The following is a 7,182-nucleotide window of genomic DNA, read 5'->3' on the forward strand; positions in this document are numbered from 1 at the left end:
TGCCAAATAATCAAAGTTTATTTTAAAGGAGCTCATTGTACTTCTGACAGTTCCTAAAATATATTACACTTCTTTCTTAATGTTTCTTTTGTCTTGAGTATTCTTATTTCATTATTTTCATGGCTCTTCCCAGGAGGAGGAGTCAGCTCTCCTAGAGTGTAAATGCAGTACCAGGAGAAGTAATATAATGGCACTGCAGTTACAGTTTGAATTGAACTATCTTGTAATTGTGAAATGCTGCTTGCTCACAGATATTCTGGGAAAAGATAGAATTTTATAATAGAATTTGTGTACTTAGTTTATTAGCAGACTTTGTAATACAATAAAAAGAAATTAAATCTTCAGAAGAAATTAATCCAACATCCGTTGAAAGTGGTAAAGATTTAGAACTATATAAAAATTTTACAATTAATTTCCACACATTTTAATTCTTTCTGCTGAGAGTTTAAGTACTATAAATTTAATTTCAACTGTTATTGAATCAGTAGGTAAAAACCAAATGTTTTTAATAACTACTGTTGTAATGCAAATAGTAAAGTAAAAGATAATAACTCAGATTGTGCTTGACACAGGAAAAATATAAGACTATAGGAATAATGTAATAGCCCAACAAAAGGGCTAGTGCTATGGTTGCAATTTTTACATGTATATCTATATTTATATCTATATCTTTTGACTTATTTATATAATACACATATACAAGCATACCCTACTTCAAGAAAAACTGAATGTAAAAGGTAAATTTGGGAGTTGCTTTATAAGGAAAATTTATTGCAGGGAATAAAAAAGCCACTTAGGCATTTATGGAAATGTATTTATGTTCGGCTTTTCATAACACATCTGTTTAAGGAGGTGAGATACATTTGTATAATACTTCCTGAAGGAAATTATAGACAAGTTTATTTTCCTGAGTCCTGGTCTGGGAATTCCCTTCTGTCTTTTGTTCATTCAGAAATTATATTGAAAACTTTAATTACCTTTAGGGCTCTGTATTAGGTGCTGCGTGGATTAGGACTGCTTAAGACAGAATCCCTAGCTTTAAGTTTTTCCTATAATCTGGCTTTAAGTTTTCATTCTAATCTAAACTTTTTCTGTGAAGGACCATGAGATGAATAACAAAATATGTTTATTCTAATGACTGGAGCCGAATGTTCAGACAGGAAAAGTATGGATAAGGTAATGAGATGCTAGGCTAGAAAAGTCTTACATACTGAGAAGAATATTAAAGAGGTTTCAGATGTCTCTGGAATAATTTTCAGTGAACTACAAACAAAAAACAAAATATATCTTATCATTTAGGAACAGAATGAGTCAAATTATGGTCAATTAGGTATTGTGTATACTGCTTTCATTTAGATATGTTCACTTAGTTCTTTATAAATTTCTTTTTGGCTCTAGTTTTCTTTTGAAAGCAAAGGAAATAGTTCCTGATATGTAACATAAGAACTAGAGATGAAATGAATGTTGGAGTTAAATAAGAATTTATTTCCTATCTTATTATTTACCAATAAATATTAGTTATAGCTGTGACATCATAACTAGTATTTAGGAACTCAGCAGTAAATAAAGTTATGTCTGGGAAGGACTTTTACTTCTTTAATTGTTCTGGGGAAACTTAAGAGTTTTTGTGGAGGTGTCCGAGGGACCAGATTCCAGAAAAGTAAAATATTTGTTTCAAATCATACAAGTAGATAGTGGCAAAATCAGCATCATTGTGTATTTTAGTACTTGGGCTTTTAAAATTAGATTTAGGCTGGGCATGGTGGGTCATGCCAGTAATTTCAGCACTTTGAGAGGCTGAGGTGGGCAGATCACTTGAGGTCAGGAGTTCGAGATCAGCCTGGCCAACATGGCAAAACGCTGTCTCTACTAAAAATAGAAAAAATTAGCCAGATGTGGTGGCTTGTACCTGTTATCCTGGCTACTTGGGAGGCTGAGACACAAGAATCATTTGAACCCAGGAGGCGGAGGTTGCAATGAGCTGAGATTGCGCCATTATCCTCCATCCTGGGCTACAGAGCAAGACCCTGTCTCAATCAATCAATAAAATAAATTAGGTTTAAGGTAGTTTTTCCTTAGAGTAATGGAAATTGTACTAACTATACTAATTTTAGGACTCAATAAATATTTAGTATTCATACTCTGGTGATAATTCAGAACTCTTAGAGAGAATGTAGGCCAGACCTCGTCATTTAAAGACTCCTGCCCTGTTTTTAATAGTAGTTTCATCAGAACTATAGTTAGGGATCTAGGCCAATTTCCTAGCAATGGGGTGGGACACAATAAAGCTATGGTTCCTGTGTTTTTTTTTTTAATCACTAGAAAGTGAGACTACTAGAGAATATTTAGAGGTCAGCTCGGAAACACTGTTTATTGATCTGAAGCTGTGTTCGATGATATCTTGTGGTAAATTGGTTTAAAAAGAAGGACTCTGACTTTACAAACAGCAGAACTCATTTGACTCCCTCCCCAAGCCTAAATGTTTCTTGGAGCCCCCCTCTATGAAATAGATAAAAGCAGTAGTGCTTTGGTTGCTGCAAATTGAGGAAAGCATTGAGGTTGTTGCATTCTGGCATGGCCTCTGAGGTTACCATGGAACTTTTTAGGGCAGCAATTCCAGTTGTGCTACCATCATAAGAACCTTTTATTAAAAAAAAAAAAAAAATTCAGAGATTCAAATTCTTTAACCCTGGGTTGGTTCTGAGAAAATGCATTTTTGAAAAGCACCTTGATTATTTGTGAGTTTTAACCTGACTTGGGAGCCACAATCTGTAGTGCCTCATGGAACAACATTTAAAAATCAAGACCTAATTCAAAGTAATATTTAGCCAGTCGTTGAGTTGAGAGTATACCAGAGAATTTCTCCCTTAATTGGTGGAAACCCACATAAAATGCTTGTTAGTACAGCACTCAATACATATTAGTTATTGTTGTTAAACTATTTTGAAAACCATTATTACATGGGAAACAACATTGATTTCCCAGAGTTCACTCAGAATTCTTTTAGGTGTGATATAGTTATTGTACAAGAAGAAAATTAAGTAAAGGCAAAACAGTCTAACATTTTAAAACCAAATCTTTGAAATACCTGTTGGATAGTAGTCACATCTTTAGGATTCACTAAAGGATAAAAAGGTCCCTTAAATAGTAGATTCTTTAATTAAATCATAAGTATGAGAGTTACTTCTGGTTAATAGAGATACTGTCTTTGAAATGGTATTTAAAAATAAAATCAACCAAATTTATTACCTATTACCAAAATCTGGCTAGAGAACTCTTAGAGCTAAGCAGATACATGTAAAACTTTGGTGCAAACATAGGTGCAACCCTAACTCAAAATTTTCAGTTTCCCATGTTCTGGGGCAGCAAACGTGAAGTTTTGAAAGATGAAAACAGATTCATTCTTTGTTAATATTTTCAAACGTTATTTTCCCCTAAATAGAGCTGGGCTACTGGACCCAAACAAGTGAGAAACAAACAATATAGGATAAAGAGACTGAATTTGTCTCTTTGTTCATTCATGTAGTTAACAAATATTTATGAACATTTACCATATGCCAGAGATTGTGCTAGCTGTGGTAGGCTTAGCAGGTCAGGTAATTAGAACTAAACTACATGATGATGATGGTGATGATGATGATGATGATGATTTTTTGAGACAGGGTCTCACTCTGTTGCCTAGGCTGTAGTGCAGTGGCACACTCATGGCCCACTACAGCCTCAAGCTCCGAAGCTCAAGTGATTCTCCCACCTCAGCCTTCACAGTAGCTGGGACTACAGGTGCGTGCCACTACACACAGCTGATTTTTTTTTTTTTTGAGACAGAGTTTTGCTCTTGTTGTCCAGGATGGAGTGCAATGGTGCAATCTCAGCTCACTGCAACCCCTGCCTCCCAGGTTCAAGCGATTCTTCTGTGCCTCAGTCTCCCAAGTAGCTGGGGTTACAGGCATGCACCACCATGCCTGGCTAATTTTGTATCTTTAGTAGAGACTGGGTTTCTCCATGTTGGTCAGGCTGGTCTTGAACTCCTGACCTCAGGTGATCCTCCACCTCACCCTCCCAAAGTGCTGGGATCACAGGCATGAGCCACTGCACCCGTCAATTTTTATATATTTTTTTTGTTGTTGAGACAGGGTTTCCCCATGTTGCCTAGGCTAGTCTCGAACTCCTGGGCCAAAGTAATCTGGCTGCCTTGACCTCCCAAACTGTTGGGATTACAGGCCTGAGCCACCTTGCTCAGCCATAATTATTTTTGTATTCTGCTTTTTATCTTAACATGAGTGTATTTCATTGTTATGTATTTTAAAAATGACTGCTGCCAAGAAAAAAATTGCTGCCAAGAAAAAATAGTTTGCTTTCTATTATTGGGGCATTTAGACTCCAGTTTTTTCTTTCTTGGTGTAAATACTGTACTGATCTCTTTATGCCCATCTTTGTATAAATTTTGACAAGAAATAGTATTATTTAGATATAGTATGGAAACCTTTGAAGTCCTTGATTCATGTTGCCAGAGGTTGTATGATATACCTTGCCAGAGGTTGTATGATACACCCCAGCAGCATTGCTCGAGTGTACCTTCTTGGCTATTTGAGGTAGTTTCACTTACTATAAATAATGTAACCAAGTTGACAATTGGAAAATGAATTTTTTTCTTAAAAAGACTTTATTGATGTAAAAATTAAAGAAAAATGAATTTTAAAATTGCTTTGATTAGCATTTTTTTGAATACTAGTGTAGTTGCACAAGTTCATTATGTATTTTGGCTATGGCAACAGTTATAACAGGTAATAACTTGCTTAACACTTAATGTGTATTAGGCGTTGTTCTGAGTACTTTACACAGCACATTTATCTCATTTAATACTCACAACTCAATAATATAGCGTTGCGAATAAGTAACTTTTTCAAGGTCACACATAGTTATTGTAAGTAGCAGGACTGGGATTTGAATGCAAGTGATCTGTTTCCAGAGCCCAGAATCTTTTTTTGCCGGGTCATGTCTTCATTATTTTTTCAATATTTTGATAGTAATTTTTACTGTTTTATTCTGATAAATGAATCTTTATGTCTTAAAATGTATTTATTCTAATAATGTCTTTCTTATAAAACATTAAAAAGAAATTAAAAAGTTCTTCCTATGAGAACTTTTATCCCACCCCTTGGGATAATCAATATTAAGAGTTGGATGTTTGGTTTATGCAGACATTGTGCCTTTTCTTTTTACCTGCTGTTTTCTTTCCTTACTTTCTGATCCTCCATATAATGTGATATACTATATGCTGTTCTCTTATAAATAAATGATAGAAAAACCTCTATCAGTTTTTTTCAAATTGCTTTGTAATGGTAATTCAAATTACACTATTCCTTTCACTTAATGGGATAATAAATATATTTGCAGAAAATATTTACTGCTTTAATAGATAGCTATTAAGCTACTGTAAGCCTTAGAAGGTCTCAAAGACAGTACAAGACATTAGAGGAAAATAAAAATACAGTTCCTACTCTGAGCAGGAAAATGAAGTACAATTTAAGATGTAGTAAGAGTTGTAACAAAACTATGTATAGTACCAGACAACTAAGTAAGAGACACCAAAGGGCTACTAAAGAGCATTACTTGATACTCTATATGAAATATGACTGCTCATTTTCATTTTAAGAGTGTAATATTGGGTTTTCCTGGATGGATTTTTAAGTTTTATGTGGGAAATAAGTAAGACAGTTAGTATTGAGTATTGATATTTAATATTGAGTAGTGCTCTGACCAGATGGAAGAACATTTGCTCATCTCAGCAGTGGAGCTTATCTGTTAGATGAGATGTTAACTGGATTTTCATACCTTCTTCTTTCTTCTTTTTTTTTTTTTTTAATGATTCTATGACACTTTCTTAAGAATTCATTATTTGCTCACATACTCATACTCTTGTTTATTATATGTGATTATGGAAGTGGCAGATACTAGCTTAGATTAAAAAAGGGAAAAAACCTGATCCTCTTTGTGAATTAGTGAAAAATTTTTTGAAAGAATTATAGTTGATTTTTCTAGAATGCATGCTTTATACAAAAGAAAAGTGAAAGTAATCAGCCAGTCAGGGACAAATATAAAATAAAACACAACTTTTGGAAAAATTCTTTTGATTTTTTCTTTTCATGAAAATGGATTGCTTTATAAAAATCAAAATGTTTTTTACATGCCACTGTGATATATAGTGTTACCCAGAACACATTAAGTGGCTTTTAAATTTTATTCCATATCAAGGTAAATCTTTAGAGCAATACATGTGGCATACTCTGATGGAAGATCACTTAAAAGAATGCTGTATTTTACATATTCAACTTGTATGGCTATAGTGTTCTGAAAAGCATAACCTGTTACATAAATAGTAATTAATACAAATGAATATATCATTTGATTTTACACTTTGAAGTCTAATGAAGACACTGTACATTCTCATTATGAGTAGAGCTACTTAATCTAAAAGTGACTAATTAAAACAACCAAGAGAGGCTTCTTATGTCCAGAACTGGTAGATTCATGAGATTTATTTGCTAGTGTTGGAACTAATTACCTGATCAGTGCTATGAATAATAAGTTTGCAGTGTCCTGTTATTTTGCAGGCCTTTCAAATTCTCCTAATGAGGTTAAGATCAACAAGTATGTGTATACTTTCCTAAATCTATTTTATTATTAAGAGGAGTAGTTGAAACTTTTTCTGATTTGGACATGATAAGCAAAAATTTATTTTTTGCCTTGTGATTCTGGTCTTATAATAATCAAAAAATGATTTTGTCTTAAATATGTTTCCCCATTATAAAAGTAATTTGTATTCATTGTAGAAAAGTTAGCCAATGAAGGTAAGGAACAGGACAAACATGAAAAACATCCGTAATTTCACCAGTTGGAGATGGTTGCTGCTTACATTTTGGTGTGTATGTTTTTCGACTTTTCCCTCTCTATATTTTTTTGTTTAGTTGATTAAATGAAGACATATTCATTGTACAATTTCTTCAGTGTCTATTATGTAATTTCCAACATTCTAGATCTCTGCTATAATGGAACTTTCATTAGGTGAAATATGTTTTCTATACAAACTGTTTAGTATATTTTATTTATAATTTAGTAACCTAATATTTTGGCTTAATATATCATAAATATTTTTCTACTTTTTTTTTTTTTTTTTTTTTT

At 33.3% G+C, this 7,182-nt stretch overlaps 1 protein-coding gene across 1 annotated transcript in view; it reads left to right on the top strand.

Moving 5' to 3' along the window:
* RNGTT (RNA guanylyltransferase and 5'-phosphatase) overlaps positions 1-7,182 on the top strand; it is a 347,127-nt gene that overhangs the window by 87,414 nt on the left and 252,531 nt on the right. The window lies entirely within an intron of this gene.

Source organism: Cebus imitator, unplaced genomic scaffold (assembly GCF_001604975.1).
Source record: "Cebus imitator isolate Cc_AM_T3 unplaced genomic scaffold, Cebus_imitator-1.0 Scaffold359, whole genome shotgun sequence".
NCBI lineage: Eukaryota > Metazoa > Chordata > Mammalia > Primates > Cebidae > Cebus > Cebus imitator.